Source organism: Cavia porcellus, unplaced genomic scaffold, assembly GCF_034190915.1.
Source record: "Cavia porcellus strain 051 isolate PalLab524CR breed Dunkin Hartley unplaced genomic scaffold, mCavPor4.1 scaffold_20, whole genome shotgun sequence".
Lineage (NCBI taxonomy): Eukaryota > Metazoa > Chordata > Mammalia > Rodentia > Caviidae > Cavia > Cavia porcellus.
In genome coordinates this window covers 67,830,966-67,847,321 of record NW_026947503.1, presented here as the reverse complement: position 1 = coordinate 67,847,321, position 16,356 = coordinate 67,830,966, and the positions used below count along the sequence as shown (strand labels likewise).

The window sequence follows — 16,356 nt, the reverse complement described above, 5'->3', positions numbered from 1 at the left end:
CAGGGCGGGCCGGGGCCTCCCGTCCAGGACTGCAGGAAACTCTCGCCACCCTCCCGTAGTCTCTCCCTACGCCCAGAACTTAGAACTTGCGGTTTCTGCTCCGGAGCAGTGACGTCTTTTTAGATATTCGCAAAGGAGCAGGAAAAAAAAAAAAAAATCATGTGAGAGAAAGTTCCTCAACATTTTAGACCAGGATCCTTAAGAAAAGATACATTTTAAACTGAAACAGTTTCCTCTCCAGGGTGCAGTGTGTGTGTGTGTGTGTGTGTACTGTGTGTGCTGTGAGTGTTGAGTGTGCTGTGTGTGCCGAGTGTGCTGTGTGTGCTGTGTGCTGAGTGTGCTGTGTCCTGAGTGTGCTGTGTGTGCTGAGTGTGCTGTGTGTGCTGAGTGTGCTGTGTGCTGTGTACTGTGTGTGCTATGTGCGGAGTGTGTGACGTGTGTGCTGTGTCCTGAGTGTGCTGTGTGCTGTGTTTTCTGTGTGTGCTGTGTGTGCTGAGTGTGCTGTGTGTGCTGAGTGTGCTGTGTGCTGTGTACTGTGTGTGCTATGTGCGGAGTGTGTGACGTGTGTGCTGTGTCCTGAGTGTGCTATGTGCTGTGTTTTCTGTGTGTGCTGAGTGTGCTGTGTGTGCTGTGTCCTGAGTGTGCTGTGTGTGCTGAGTGTGCTGTGTGTGCTGTGTCCTGAGTGTGCTGAGTGTGCTGTGTGTGCTGTGTCCTGAGTGTGCTGTGTGTGCTGAGTGTGCTGTGTGTGCTGTGTCCTGAGTGTGCTGTGTTTTCTGTGTGCTGAGTGTGCTGTGTCCTGTGTGTGCTGAGTGTGCTGTGTCCTGAGTGTGCTGTGTGTGCTGAGTGTGCTGAGTGTGCTGTGTACTGTGTGTGCTGAGTGTGCTGTGTGTGCTGAGTGTGCTGAGTGTACTGTGTGTGCTGAGTGAAAGGTTTTTGCCCCAGATGGGACACTGTAGCTGGTAAAGCCTTGGAGGCAGGCGGAACCAAGGGGCTCTATCTTTAGGTCATCTTCCCTCCCCTAGGAATTTACCTGTGGTGTGAAATGAATACCAATAGGCTACCTGTGTATCACTAATGCCCCTTAGGCACCACCCCAAACCTAAGCTACATGTATGCCCCCACTCCACATGTCTGGTGGAGAGAATGCCAGACCGCAGAGGGTCATGGGGTTTCTCCCCACATTCTTAAAATAAAGGTGTCTTTTATTTCATATTTCTTATCTTTTCAGCCGTGCCAAAATCCTATCAGATGGTTTCCTTTTGCACTGAAAATTCTATCACTGAGTGTTGTGTGTGCTGAGTGTGCTGTGTGCTGTGTGTGCACACGAATCCAACAGAGCGAGAAGCAGGCAGGCAGAAGACTGACTCCCCTTTGTCCTCACATCTCTGACACCTCAATCTGCCTGTGCACCCTCCTCAGTCAGCTACTTGAAGCCTTGAGGTCACCACTGCCTGTCCCAGCCCTCGGCCCAGGAGCTCAGGCAACTGGATGTGGCTCAGGGCACAGACTGACTCACAGCCACCCCCTTCTGGGTCTCAGCTGCTGCTGGTCTCACCGGGAGGCCAGGGTGAGTACCTGTGGCAGGGTCAACCCAGGTTGGGTTGTGTCAGTGGGTGAGAGGGTTCATTCTCGGGCCTGAGGGGGCTGGGGCTGGGGCAGGAGCACGACCAGGGCAGTCCATCGAGGCACAGATCTGGATATGCCTCAGGCTTGCTGAAAGGCACGGGCACCTGGGTGTGGTGGTACACACCCGCTGGGAGGCTGAGGTGGGAGGGTGGTCAATTCAAGCTCTCCCTGGGCAACTTAGCAAGACACTATATCAAAAATGAATGAATGAGTAGTTCAGTGCAAAGACCCTGGATTCGGTTCCACCGGAGTAAATACATAAATAAATATTTAATTTAATAAAGCCATGGAGGTTTGTTCTACATTAAAGATACACATTCAGGGCTGGCAGTGCAGCTCACAAGGACAGCACACACACGTGTGCCTCAGTCCCCGGTTGGGTCATTTGCACACACACACAGGAGACACCCGAACTGGGGCCAGGCTGGCACTGGAAACTTCCTGCCCCTCCTCCCGCCCTATCCTGCATGCGCCTGTACATCGGGTTCACACCAGATCAGACCTGTCCCTGCTCCTGGACAACCACAGCAGGGGACCGGACCGCTGGCAGGGATGGGGGCCTGGCCAGCGCCCCGGGCAGGGCTCACTGGGTTGGCACCCTCTTGGCCACTCCACTGAATACAGAGTTGTGGCGCCTCCACCCTGCCAGCCTGGCCGCCCCACCTCGGGGCTCTGTGCTGTCTCCAGGCCTGGGCTCCAGTTCAGTGAGGGCCTCCTCGGTGCCCCGTGGCCAGGCCGGAACTGAGCACTGCCCACACCTAGTCTGTCTTTGAAAGGGTTTTGGCCCAGACAGGATACTGTAGCCGGTAAAGCCAAAGAGCTCCTATCTCCCCACCCTTAAGAATTAACCTCTGGCACCAAACAAAGACCAATGGGCTACCTGTGCATCCTTAATGCCCCCTTAGGTTCCACCCCAAACCCAGGCTACTTATGTGCCTCATTCTGCGTGTTCCATGGAGAGATTGCCGACCCCGGTGGACATGCTGTGCCCCAGGGGATCAGGGGTGTCTCTCCCTGCATTCTCAAAATAAAGGTCATTTATATTTCTGATAGAGATATTTCCAAAAGATGAAAAATATTAACAAAAGATGAGAAATGTAAAATAAAAAGCGGCCTTTATTCTGAGAACACGGAGAGAGATGACCGGCAACCCCCACCGCTGGCGTCCGGCGATCTCTCCGGCGGACACGCGGCGTGGGGGCCTGTAAATAGCCTCGGTTTGGGGTGGAACCTAAGGCGGGCATTAGGGATACACAGGTAGCCCATTGGTCCTAGGTTTGGCGCCATATGTAAATTCCCAGGGGCGGGAAGATGGCGTCACAGGTAACTTCCTAGGGGCAGGGCAAGATGGGGCTTCCTGCTTCCGGTTGTGGCTTTCCTGGCTACAGTGTCCTGTCTGGGCCAAACCTTTCAATTTCATACTTATCTTTTCAGCCGCCGGTCCCCCACAGTTCTATCAGTAATCCACAAATGAGGCCCCAAGCTCGAGGTTAAAAAATAAGGCAAAAACATATTTTAAAAAGCAGCGCTGATATATTTTACCCTGGGCCCAGAGACACAGTGCCGCTGGAGACCCCAAAAGCTGTATCTCTCCTCTATCCTTGCTGCTCCTCCCTAGTACCTATCACAGCTCCCAAAGTAAAGGTCATGGGCGTGGATCAGGAGATAGGCTAATGGGGAAGATCCTGCTTTTCTCAGCAGAGAATAGAGCGGTCTAGCAGCAATTAACAACCTTTGTTTTCCTTAGGAGAGGACCGGGAAGTTAATTCTTTATAGAGGAGAGCATTGGTTAACATATCAATTAGGTCACCCAGAGGGAGAAGGGGAAAGGGAAACACAGGTACAGTAAGGCCACAGTACAGGTATTTTGGTATGATACAAATATAACAAAGTTATTTTTTCTAGAGTACAAGTCTGTAGCGAACTCTCTGGCCCCGGCCCAACACCACCCCTCAGATGCCCAAGTCTCAGGCAGAGCTTGCACCTCCTGCTCCGGGCTACAACCTCACAGTCTATGTGGCCACCCTACCCTGAGCTGGCCCCACTGGGACCGCACTTCCCGGTGTTGGACTCTAAGAAAATAGCTTCGTTATATGTGTATTATAGCAAACCTGCAACGTGACTTACTAAATGTGTTTTTTTTAATCCTTTCTCCCTAACTGATATGTTAAGTGACTTAATTGATATGTTGAGCAATACTCTCCTCTGTAAAGAATTGCAAGAATCTCACCTAATTGATATGTTAACCATTGCTGCCCGCTACAAACTACAGAAGTTGTGCTAAAACAAGCTAACTAGGGTTGTTAATCACTGTTAGGTGCCTCTATTCTCTGCTAAAGAGCTAAAGAAAACTAGGATGGCCCTAATTTACACTTGTTTGAAGTAACTTGCTTGTGTGCAGAGAGATTTGCGTATGAGTTTAACCCTTTACCTGACCTTGATTCCCTTCCCAGAAAGAAAAAAAACATAACTGCCGTTTTCTGTTCTGTATGGCGACTTATTGCCTCCCTCTCCCCTCACCTATCTATCTAGGCCATAAAGAATTTGGGTTTCTGGTGACCTCTTCCCGACCCAGTGATGATCTGTCATAAAATGAGCCTGCCCCAATTTTAAGAACTGTTTAGCTTCAAAGAAATTACCGGGAAATACTATGGCCCAAACCCCAATCGGTGCTTTCCTTTTGTTCTGTATGCATCAAATGAGTTAGATATCAGATCTTTGTAAAACTTAAGTTTCAGCTTCTTGTAACTCTTGACCCCTTCGCACCCACTAGCGAAAACGAGCTGTCCTGGGATAATTAGCTTTCTACTTTCTTCTCCTAATGCTATTGCAGATAATTCTTATCTGCAGGATGGGAGTAACTCAAAAGGCGCCAAAGGCTCCCGAGGTTGTCAGAGCTAAGTGGACAGCAATACAGTTTCCAGATTCGGGTCAACAAGTTTGATGGCTCTGCAGGTTTGTCGCCCCCCCCCCCTTTTCCTCCAGCCTCTTTAAACTCCTCCCTTCAGTCTCTGGGACACTGTCTCCAAATTGGCTCCCGGAGACTCGTCGCCAGGCCTGGAAATAAAGCCTTTGCTTCCCAAATTTCAGTCTCTTGCTTCCTTGGATTTTATACTGGGGCCCGAGTTATAACACGGGGCCGTCCGTTTCCTGGCTGTCACCTCACTGTGAGGACTGCGATCCTGCTGGCTTTTGTCACTGGGGCCCTGGTGCTCCTGGAAGGGTGGTGGAGGGTTGGGGGGCAGGTCGGGGCCCTCAAATGGGCCTCTCTGGGACGGGACTCTGCTTGCCTAAGACTTATAGGGAAGCAGCTGTGACCAGGAGGTGACCGAAAGCACACGCTGAGCCACACAGGCTGGCGTCTCCTCCCCGCAGGAAACCTGCCCCGCTCTCAGCAGTCGCACACCCAAACTTCCGGGCTGCTCCACACTGCAAAGGGCCGTGCTCCAAGGCACCTGTGGAGGGCCACCTAGTGCTGGCCTCTGGGGAGCATCTCGTCCAGGGCAGCTGTCACTTGCTTTCTTCAGATGGGGAAACTGAGTCCGAGGGGGCCCAGCAACCAGCCCTGAGCTGTGCGGTGGACCCAGGTCCTCTGGCTTTGGCTGTGTGGTTGAGTGCTGGGTATCGACCCAAGGTGTCAGACGGGCTCTGCCTCGGAGCCACACCCAGCCCAAGCCCGGCTCCCATGACTGCACAGCGCTGGCTGAGCTGCAGTGCACTGGGGCAGAGCTCATGGGCAGGTGGAGCCCTGGTCCTGGGCCCATTCCAGGTGGGGTTCCATGGGGAGCTAGGGCTGCTGCACACCTCTACAGCCAGTTCAGCCCTGGCCGGGCACCAAGCAGCTGAGACTGAGCCCTAAAGAGCAGCTGAGGAAGTGGCCCCACAGGTGCCTGGCTATTTTTATGTGATCACCTCGGGGCCAGGACAGTTGGGGACCTGCCTGGCAGGGGCCAGGATTTGAGAAGGGGGGGGCGCCCCAGGCCAGCTGGTGCCTGGAGGGGTCTGATTTCACAGAGAGACCTGGGGGGAAGCCTGGCATGCCCAGTGCCCACCCGCACGGGCAGTGACGACGTGGCTGTCTCCCAATCCAAGAGGTGAAAGTGAAGGATGTGATCGTGGCAGGCTCACAGGAAAGCTCTCCACTTGCCCTCTCCCCGGCACAAGTGGGAAAGTAAAAGGGAAATGTAGAAGTTGCAGGGAGATTTCTCCGTGCGGTGCTCCTCCTCAGGTGAGAGTTACACCAGCTCCTTGTGTAATCAGCGGGCTAAGGGAGAGGAAGGGGAGGGGAAAGAGGGGATAGGGAGAGGGAACCAAGCCATTGTGGCCCAGGGGGTAGTGCTGGGCTCTAGACTCAAGGAACAATAATGATATTTCTCTTAGCTAAACTTGAGAAAATCAAACACAATCATTTGATTTTTTAAAAAAAATTTTAAAGAGAAAAACAAAACAAAACAGTAAAAGGGTAGAAGTAATACAGAATTTCAAGAGAAAAAATTTACAGTAAGAAATCACTAGTTAATAGATTACATATTGTCATCTCAGAAACAGTTATCCAGATTACAAAATTAAAGCATACAAGTGGACATTAATACAGTGAGATTGCAGACAGTTCTGTTCAATAATCCAACAAAAACTCAGCAATATGGTTTTCTGTCCTACACACTTAAATATACATGCAGTTGATCCTCAGGTTCATAAGCGTGATGATTGGCTGTTCATGCTCCATGTATGACATGTGCCTCCTTTGAACCTTGTTACGACCTCGGCACATTACCCATCTGATGTAAAAAAAAAATATACATGCAGTTATATCCTTTAGATCACTTTCTTTCCTTTCTTTTTTACGCTAACAATTACACATTTTGGGTTTTATTACTCCCACAGTTCTTATAACTTTTTCTTTGAAGAGGAAAAACAAAACAAAACAAAACAAAACAAAACAAAACAAAACAAAACAGAACAAAAACACCCCCAATGTGACAAAGCAAAACAGAGTCAGAACAGGAGGATGGACATAGTATATAATGCAAAAAGAGATTACCAGGTGATCAACAATGGTTACCATTACGCCTCTTGCTATCTTAAAAAGTGTTGCCTGTATCATCTGGTATAATAGAATTGAACAAAACAGTACAGAACAAGACCAATAAAACCCACATTGGAGACCTTACAGGACTTCCAAAGAAGATAATAGTCAAACTATAATGGGCATCATAGAATATCTTGTTGCCTTCAAAGTGGTTGCCTATACCCTCAAATTTGGTACTATTAAACAAAACAGAATATAATAAAATCAGAACAAGGTGTGGAGAACAATACAGGAGTTCAAATCAGGTTAATAGGAAAACAAAAAAGTTACTATAATATATCCCGCTATTTTTAATTTTAGTTTTCCCTTAATTAAAAGATAATAAGAAATAAATTAATATCAATAGAACAACACAGGTCAGAACCGAACAATTTAAGCATCATTGTGTTTCGTCACCAGATAGCCTGACATTAAATAGTAGTTACCATAGTGTCTCTTTCATTGAAATATTTGAGTATAACTTTGTATACTATAGCACCAAACTTATCAAGAAAGTGTGAAACCATTGAAGAGAATGAAAGTATTGCAGGGTATTTAGGACCAGCTAGCAGAAACTGAACAACGGTTTCTGTATTATCTATTTGCCTATAAAAAATTTTGTTTATACTATTGCATATATTAAAATATAATAAGATACAACACGCTAAAACCAATGGAAACAGATGAACAACAACTTGATGGGACTTCAAAACAGGATGATATTAAATCAGCACTAGCTATTACGCTGTCTTATTTTCTTCAAAATACCTATTCGTACTATCACAGACAATAAAATCAAACAACCCAGATTAAAACCATACCAATTAATAAGTGAAAACATTATAGGCTTCAAATCAGTATGACTGGGAATCATGATTACCGCGTACTTTTATGTATTCTTATCATTTTTTACACTAGGGAAACTATTCGGTATTTATACATGTGAGTTTGATTTATTTCACTTATGAGTATGGTCTCAAGCTGCGTCCATTTATTTATAAATGTCTCAATGTGATCATTCTTTATAGCTGAGTAGTATTCCATTGTATAAAAATATCACAACTTTTTTATCCATTCCTCAGTTGATGGACACTTAGGTTGTTTCCAAGATCTGGCTATTACAAATTGTGCTGCTATAAACATGGGTGCACTGTGGTATGATGCTTTCAGTTCTTCTGGGAAGATGCCTAGAAGTGGAATAGCTGGGTCAAATGGGGTTTCCAGTCCCAGCTTTCTGAGAAATCTCCAGACTGACCTCCACAATGGTTGCACCAGTCTACACTCCCACCAACAGTGCAGAACAGTTCCTTTTTCCCCACAGCCTCTCCAGCATTTGTTGTTGGTGGATTTCTTGATCTTGGCCATTCTTTCAGGAGTGAGATGAAATCTCAGTGTGGTTTTAATTTGCATTTCTCTAACGACTAATGATGATGAACCTTTTTTCATTATTTATTTGCCATTTGTATTTCTTCATCTGAGAATTGTGTAATCATTTCAGATGCCCATTTTTGGATTAGGTCTTTGAATATTGGGGGTCTGATTTTTTAAAATTCTTTATATGTTTTAGACAGAAGTCCTTTGTCTGAGGGACAGTTCACTAAGATTTTTTCCCAGTTTGTGGGTTTTCTTTTCACTATGTTAGATATTTCTTTTGATGTGCAGAAACTTTTTAATAAGAGGTGATCCCAGTTATTGACTGGGAAGTATTTCCTGTGTGGTTTGAGTCTTGTTCATGAAGTCTCTACCTACCCTATGTCTTCAAGGTTTTTACCCAATTTGTCTTCCAAAAGATTTAGTGTTTCTGTTTTAATATTTAGATCTTTTTTTTTTTTTTTTTTGTCTTTTTATCGGTACCGGGGATCAAACTCACGACTGCCTGCTTGCAAGGCAAGCGCTTATGCTGCTTCGCTAAATCCCCAGCCCCAATATTTAGATCTTTGATCCTTTTAGATTTTATTTTAGCACATGGTGATAGGCATGGGTCTAGTTTTAGTTTTCGGCATATGGAGAGCCAGTTTTTCCAACACCGTTTATTAAAGAGACTGTCGTTCTTCCAGTGAACATGTTTGGCCCCTTTATCAAAGATAAAGTGGTTGAGTGTGTTTATAGTTGTGGTTGTATCTTCTAATCTATTCCACTGATCTTCAGCTCTGTTTTGATTCCAATACCATGTTGATTTTACTACAGTTGCTTTGTAGTATAACTTCAAGTCAGGGATTGTGATGCCTCCTGCCTTGCCTTTGTTGCTTAGAACTGTCTTGGCTACTCTAGGTCTCTTCTGGTTCCAGATGAATTTTAGGAGTGATTTCTCGAGATCTATGAGGTATGTTGATGGTATTTTTATCGGGATTGCATTGAATCTGTATAAGAGTTTTGGGAGAATGGCCATTTTCACAACATTTATTCTTCCTCTCCATGAGCAAGGGATGTTTTTCCATTTTCTGAGATCATCTTCAATTTCATTTTTCAGTGTATTATAATTTTCCCAGTATAGGTCTCTCACTTCTTTCGTGAGCATAATTCCTAAATATTTCATTTTTTTGGTTGCTAGTGTGAAGGGTGTGGCTTCTCTTATTTCTCTCTCTGTGATTTTGTTGTTAGTGTATAGGAATGCTATTGATTTCTGAGTATTGATTTTGTATCCAGCCACATTACTGAATTTATTTATTGTATCTAAGAGTCTTTCAATGGAGTTTAGGGGGTCTTCTATGTAGAGTATCATGTCATCTGCAAACAATGATAATTTAACTTCTTCTTTTCCTATCTTTACCCCTTTTATTTCTCTTTCTTGCCTGATTGCTCTGGCTAGTACTTCCAGTACTATATTAAATAGGAGTGGTGATAAAGGACATCCTTGTCTTGTGCCTGATTTTAAAGTAAAGGCCTTCAATTTTTGGCCATTTAGTATGATATTGGCTGTTGATTTGTCATAAATGGCCTTTATTATAAAGACCATCTATTCCAATTTTCTGCAAGGTTCTTAACATAAATTGTACCTTATCAGAAACTTTTTTTGCATTTATAGAGATGATCATGTGATTCTTTTGAATCTATTGACATGGTGGATTACATTTATTGATTTACATATGTTGAACCATCCCTGCATACCTGAGATGAATCCCACTTGGTCATGGTGTATAATCTTCTTGATGATTTGCTGCATCCTATTTGCCAATATTTTATTGAGGATCTTTGCATCTGTGTTCATTAGGGAGATTGGTCTATAGTTCTCTTTTTCAGTTGGGTCTTTCTTAGGTTTTGGTACTAGAGTAATATTTGCTTCCAGGAATGACTTAGGAAGGATTGCTTCCCTTTCAATTTCATTGAATAGTTTGAGGAGTGTCAGCATTAGGTCTTCTTTGTATTTCTTGTAGAATTCTGCAGTGAATCCTTCTGGGCCTGGGCTCTTCTTTGTAGGTAAGGACTTAATTATGTTTTTGATTTCATTAATAGAAATTGGGCTTTCAGCAGTTTTACATCTTCTTGACCCAGCTTTGGTACTTCATATGCTTCTAGGAATCTGTCTATTTCTTCTGTGTTATCAAACCTTTGAGAGTAGAGGTTTTTGAAATAGGTGTTGATGATCTTCTGTATTTCTATAGAGTCTGTAGTGATTTCACCTTTTTCATTCCTTATTGCATGAATTTGAGCTTTTTCTTCCCTTTTTTAAAGTAAGGTTGGCTAGGGGCTTATCGATTTTATTTATTCTTTCAAAGAACCAACTGTTTGATTCATTGGTTTTTTGGATTGTTTTCTTAGTCTCTATTGCATTGATTTCTGCTCTAATTTTTATAATTTCCTCTCTTCTTTTGGCTTTGGGCTTGACTTGCTCTTCTTTTTCTAGCTGTGTGGAGTGTAGCATCAGGTTATTTATTTGTGTTCGTTCTGTTTTCCTGATGTGGGAACTCAGTGCAATAAATTTTCCTCTGAGGACAGCTTTCATTGCATCCCACAGATTCTGGTAAGTTGTATTTGTGTTTTCATTTGTTTGTAGGTATTGTTTAATTTCTTCTTTAATTTCCTCTGTGACCAACTGATTACTCAAGAGTGTGTTATTCAGTTTCCATGTGTTTGTGGGATTTTTGCAGTATCTTTTATCATTAATTTCTAATTTCATAGCGCTATGATCCGATAACATGCAAGGGATAATTTCAACTGTTTTGCATTTGTTTAAATATGTTCTGTGAGTTAGTATATTGTCTATTTTAGAGAATGACCCATGTACTGCTGAGAAGAATCTGTATTCTGTTGTTGTTGGGCAGAATACTCTGTATATGTCTATCAATTGCATTTGTTCACAGGTGTGATTCAGTTCTTTTATTTCTTTGCTGATTTTCTGTCTGGTTGATCTGTCCATTGGTGTCAATGGTGTGTTAAAATCTCCTGTTATAATTGTATTACTGCTAATTGGTTTTTCATTTTTTATATTACTTGTTTTATATAACTGGGTGCTCTGGAATTTGGTGCATATATATTTAAGATAATTATCTCTTCTTCTTGAAGTTTTCCTCTAACCAGTATGTAGTGACCTTCTTTATCTTTTGCGATCATTATTGGTTTGAAGTTCACATTGTCTGCAAACAGAATAGCTACCCCCACTTTTTTTTGGGTTGCTGTTGCATGAAGAATTGTTTTCCATCTTTTGACTTCCAGTCTGTGAGTATTCTTTTGGGTTAGATGGGTTTCTTGTAGACAGCATATGGTTGGATTTTGTTTCTTGATCCATTCTGCCAGTCTGTTTCTTTTAATTGGTGCATTGAGACCATTTACATTAATGGTTGTAACTGTTATATATTGGTTTATTGTTGTTATGTTATATTTCTGCTGTTGCATCTTTATCTTTCTGTTCTGTTTAATTGTCTGCTTTGTTTAGTGGTTTTTCCCTAAGTGTATCTAAACTGTCTTTCAGTATTCTTTGCAAGATTGGCTTGGATCATGAAGTTCTTCAGCTGTTCTTTGTCATGGAAGTATCTTATTTCTCCATTAATTTTGAAGGACAGTTTTGCAGGGTACATCAGTCTAGGTTGGAAATCATTTTCCTTTAGGATCTGGAATACTTCACACCGTGCTCTTCTTGACTTTATTGTTTGTGCTGAGAAGTCTGCTGTGATCCTGATAGGTTTTCCTTTATAGATGATCTGTCTTTTCTCTCTGACAGCTTTTAATATTCTATTCTTTTGTTCGATTTCTGGGATGGTGATTATTGTATGTCTGGGTGTAGTTTTATTTTGGCTATGGCTATTTGGAGTTCTATATGCTTCATTGATCCTGATACCAGTTTCCAATTTCATGTTTGGGAAATTTTCAGCTATTACTTCTCTAAATATCCTCTTGACACCCTTTATGTTGTTCCCTTCTTTTTCATTTATCCCTATCAAGCTTATGTTGTTTTTCTTTGTGTCATGTTGCAGGTGTTGAATTGTTATTTCCTGATTTCTTGTTATTTTTAAAAGATCTTTCCTTTCCTGTTCACTGGCTGCAATCTTGTCTTCAAGGTCTGAAATTCTATCTTCACATTCATTGAGGTGGTTTTTACAACTTTCAATTGAATTTTTGATTTTCTGTATATCTCTTTGCATCTGTTTTATATATTGTTTGTTTCTTATATTGTTCATCCAGGGATTGTATCTTTTTGTTTAAGTTCCTCCAATTTTTTAGCTGTGTGTTTAGATATATTCAGCATCTCCTTCATTTCTTTTATCATTTCTTCTTTTACCTGAGAGATTATTTCTAGTTTGAATTCCTTTAAAGCTTTCTGGAGTTGCTTCTTTATTTCAGTTACTATCATTTCAGGCATATGGCATGTATTTTCTTCTATGTACATGGCTCCTAGGCTTTCTTGGGATGGGCTGGATGTTTGAGATTGCATTTTGGTGTTTCGTTTTGTCATTTTCCTATATTTCTGTGTTTCAAGTGTTGTTCCATTGTTTCCCTTGGGCGTGTTGGAAATTGTCCCTTATGTCCTGGGCTCTTGGGACTCCTCTGGTAGTGTAGCTCCCTCCTTGGGCAGCAGAGCCCCTGGATTAAAAGAGGGTTGCCAGGCTCCTCTCAGGTAGACCTAAAGCCTCCTCAAGCTGCAGTTTCCCCCTCTGGTAGCAAAGCTCCCCTGAGGGAAAGAAGGCCACCTGGTGTGGTCCAGGCAGGCCCAAATCCTGCTAAGCCCAATCTAGTGTGGCTGCAAGCCCAGTGAGCCCCCAACCCCGTAGAGCAAGGATCTCATACTCTCCTGGGGATTGGATGTTGTGTAGTCATCCAGCTCTTTGGATGGCAAAGCTCCCCAGGCTGAGAGAGGGTCCCCCTATGGCATAGGTAGGCCTCAAACCTCCTTAGCAGGGCTGCTCCCTCCTCCAGGCAGTGGCAGTAGTGCTGGTGCTCTCCAGGTCAAAAGAAGGTCACAGGCAAGGCCCCATCCCTCCTTCTGGAGGTCACCTGTGGTGTGCTCCTCAGGCGGGAGAGGCGGTGGGTGGGGCTGGAACGGGATCCTTCCACTGGGCTGTGCTCTCTACTTCCGGCTGGCAGCTGTGGTGTACTCCTCAGGTGGGACAGGCGGGCCTTTTTTTTTTTTTTTTTTTTTTTTTTAACATAATCATTTTCAAGCCATGGAAGTATTCTGTAATTTAAATTGTATTTAAAATTTTAGGGGCTGGGGATTTAGCTCAGCAGCATAAGTGCCTCCCTTGCAAGCAGGCAGTCGTGAGTTCGATCCCTGGTACTGATAAAAAGGAAAAAGGCAAAAAAAAAAAAAAAGAATTTAAAGTTTTTTGCTTCTTTTGAAGACAGGGTCTCACTGAGTTGTGCAGACTGACTTTGAACTTCTGGGATCCAGAAGTCCTGCTTCAGCCTCCCCTATTAGGATACAGTTCATATAGCAGCTTTAGGGACTTTCGTGAACAATGGCCAAACCAACAGTGCTCAAGGGTTCTCCCAGAGGAGGGGGCAGGGGTGGCCCTGCCCCTTCCCAGGCTCTCTTCCCTTCCGGAACTGCAGAGGAAGATGGAGCCCCTTCGTGGGTCGTGAAGACTGGCGAGGTGGAGGGTGCAGGAGGCAGCCCCGGGCTGTGCCAGGAGCCCGGGGCTGCCTCCTGCCTGTGGTCCTTGCTCTCACTCAGTCGGTTCAGAACCTGAGCTGTGTGTTGGTGCTAATGTCCTCGGCAAGATGCACTCAGCAGCAGAGCACCTGTCTAGCACGCGCCAGGCCCTGGGTCCACGCTCAGCACCACAGAGAGGAAAATCTCTCCTTTTGTTCAGTCCTTGTGATGCTGGGGGCAGCTGCCGCATGACCTGCGCTTGGCAAAGGAGGAACAGGTCTCTGTTGTCCTCAGCCCCCAGGGCCCTGTCTTGCTGCGGCCAGCAAGACAGCAGGGGACCTGTGTTGGTGTGAGGCAGAGCCCTCAAGGAAAGTTCACGCCCAGCAACCCCAGGATGTTACTTTAAAACTTTTAGGGCTAAGATAGCATATTTTGATTGTTTGGCTTTTTAAATCCCTGGGCTCTGGGCTCACTCAGCTCATTGGGGCCCTGCTCCACGCTGCCTTCTTGAAGGGAGACATGGGGCCCCTGCTCACACCTGCTGCTGGTCTTGGGGACACTATGGCAGGCAGAACAAAGGCTGGGCACCCTCTCCTGGCAGCCCACACAGTGGTCAGCTCGGCCTGGTCCTCCCGGGTTACGTGCCTACACAAGGCAGGTTCAGTGGTGTCCCTGGCCACCCAGAGGTCCAGCTGCTCATCATGCTAGCTCTGTTCTGGGCCCAGGCCAGGCCATCGGAGGCCATGGCATCCCCTCCTAGCAATGAGAGAGGTGCTATCCCCAAGAGCTGACGAGGGCACTGAGCTGCATCAGGCATAGCTGTCACCTGGGAAATTTGTCCTTACGGAGCCTAGGATGGGGCCTGCATGTGTCCTCCTTGCCATGTCACAGTGTCATGGGGCACCTGGCACTGGCCTGGCCGTGGAGTGGCAGGGCGTCCCTGCTGTGATCTGGCCAGGGAGGACCTGGCCTTGGTAGCGTTCTGAGGCCTCGTGCAAGGCAGTGCGGCTGGTGGGCGTCTCGGGGGGTTGCTGGGCACACAGTGAGCCCTGAGCACAAGGTGCAGGGGACTCTCAGTGAGGGTGATGTAGGGACGGCTCCATTGTCCATCCCCACAGCACAGGAGGGCACTTTGCCCAAGTCTGGGGCTTCAAACTGGAGGTGGCCCACACACTGTCCCCTGGGCATCCCGGTGCTCCCGAGTGAAGGTGGTAGCTCCTCTACATGAGCAGCTTGGAGGACATCAAGAGGTCAGGGCCTGTCCAGCCGTTCTGTGGGCCAGTGCAGGCCCCTCCATCCCAGCTGCCTGGGGGCCCCTGCTTCTCCCAGGAGGAGGGAGAGCTGGACTCCAGGAGTGGAGAACAGGATGGGAAAAGGGCGCCCAGGAAGGGAGGCCTGATACTGAGAGGCCACGCGTCAGTACAGAGGGTGAGGGCAGCAGAAGACGTGGTGTCCACCCCTGGGCCTTGCCCACAGCTGAGGAGGGGGCGCAGTCAGAGACGAGGGTCCAGCATGGCCATGTGAGCTGCAGTCTGGCGGGCCCATGAAGGCCCAGGGCCTGATGGGACTCCAGGCCATGCTCTTTGGGTCCCCGGGGGCACGCAGAGCACCTGCTTCCCTGCTGGATAGGGCTGGGGGGACAGGGCATAGGGACCCCAGAGCAGCAGCAGGGCCGTGTACCAATCTCTTCTGAGCTGTGACTCTGAGCCCTGAGGACACAGCACATGTGGCCCCATGGGGATGCAGCACTGAGAGGGACCCTGAGGGTGGTCTGAGCCTTTGGTTGAATGGGACAGAGCAGGAATGGGCCCCACCTGGCCACGGGCTGGCTCTCCGGAGGAGGGTATCACCGCAGGTAGGCTCCTGCTGGCCTGCCTCGCCCAGGGGGCCTGCCACCTCCCAGTTGCCTCTCACCCTCCCTCCTGCAGCCTGGGCTTCCACCAGGAGGGCAGGTGATGCAGGGAAATTCCTTTCTAGGAAGCACAGCTCCTTCGGCAGCTGCTTCTTGGAGGATGGGCTCCCCTCGAGCCCCAGCAGGCAGCAGGAGGCCAGGCTAGGCCTCCAGGCCCATGTCCCTGCCAGAGCCAGGGCTGGAGAGGATGGCCACGAGCTTTTGCAGCGATGGGAAAAGGACCGTGCAAGGGCAGTCCCCTTCAGGGGCTTGAGCTGTTGTTATGTCCAAAACAAGGCCCAGCTGTGAGGACCTTATGATCCTCCTGCCTCAGCCTCCAAAGTGCTGGGATTATACACATATGGGACCTGGCCTGTGAGGAGATCAGGCATCGTAAATGGAGCGCTGTCCCTGGGGTCCACTCCCTCTGCTCTGGAGCAGCACCTTGGCCATTCCAGGGCTGGAGCTGACCCTGTGTTCACTGGGGGAAGGACGGAGAAGTGGGTCCTCCATGGTCTGCTGAGTGTCCGCTCCCTGCTCGTGACAGTGCCCTGGGCACCCAGTGTTCTGTCCAGGTCTAAGTAGCAAGGCCAAAGGTCATACTCCAAGGATGGCAAGCCCAGGCCCTTGAGCTTTGTGGTCCCTTTAAGCTCTTAAAAAAAAAAAACAAAAACAAAAACAAAACCCTGCCTTTAAACCAGGTGTGGTGATGCACACCTGTACTCCCAGACCCTGGGAGGCTGA

General features: G+C 46.6%; 1 non-coding gene across 1 annotated transcript; it reads left to right on the top strand.

Annotated features, from left to right (window-relative positions):
* The first annotated feature begins 6,308 nt into the window (after positions 1-6,308).
* LOC111755356 (small nucleolar RNA U13) lies at positions 6,309-6,410 on the top strand. The gene has a single exon (XR_002789917.1). It is a non-coding gene; the product is annotated as a small nucleolar RNA U13 (small nucleolar RNA).
* The last annotated feature ends 9,946 nt before the right edge of the window (positions 6,411-16,356 follow it).